The 430-nt window shown below is 29.5% G+C and overlaps 1 protein-coding gene across 1 annotated transcript in view; it reads left to right on the top strand.

Moving 5' to 3' along the window:
• The window catches only part of LOC119592442 (exostosin-2-like), a gene marked incomplete at its 3' end in the record, with an annotated part of 49,471 nt that overhangs the window by 42,607 nt on the left and 6,434 nt on the right, over positions 1-430 (top strand).

Below are 430 nucleotides of genomic sequence, written 5' to 3'. Positions count from 1 at the left end.
TGTCTGCTTAGAAGAATGCCAAATATAAAAGTTATGACATTTTGCTGATGATATCATAGGTGTTCATGATATTTTGGCTCCATTGCTAAGAGAAATGTCTTTGTAATTATTTTTGTTGTCTACAGCAAATGCTGTTCATAAATGAATGGGTTAGGTAAGTTTATTTTTTTTCTTCAGTGGGGTTTGTAGTAAAATATTTTTCGTAGATTATTTGCTTTATTGCTTGTTATTCCATATTTTATTGCTCAGGGTAATTCACTGAATCAATTTCACAAAAAAATGGTAATTATCTGCAACTCTATGCTGATTACATGTTTTTGCAAAATAAGATGTATGAATACTTTCATGTTAAGCACCTAATGACATACTGTATTGGAATGTTTATGCATTTCTTATATGAACTGTGTAAGCAATAAGGTTTTACAGAAGT

Source organism: Penaeus monodon, chromosome 30, assembly GCF_015228065.2.
Source record: "Penaeus monodon isolate SGIC_2016 chromosome 30, NSTDA_Pmon_1, whole genome shotgun sequence".
NCBI classification, from domain to species: domain Eukaryota; kingdom Metazoa; phylum Arthropoda; class Malacostraca; order Decapoda; family Penaeidae; genus Penaeus; species Penaeus monodon.
This window is presented reverse-complemented; position numbering and strand designations above follow the sequence as displayed.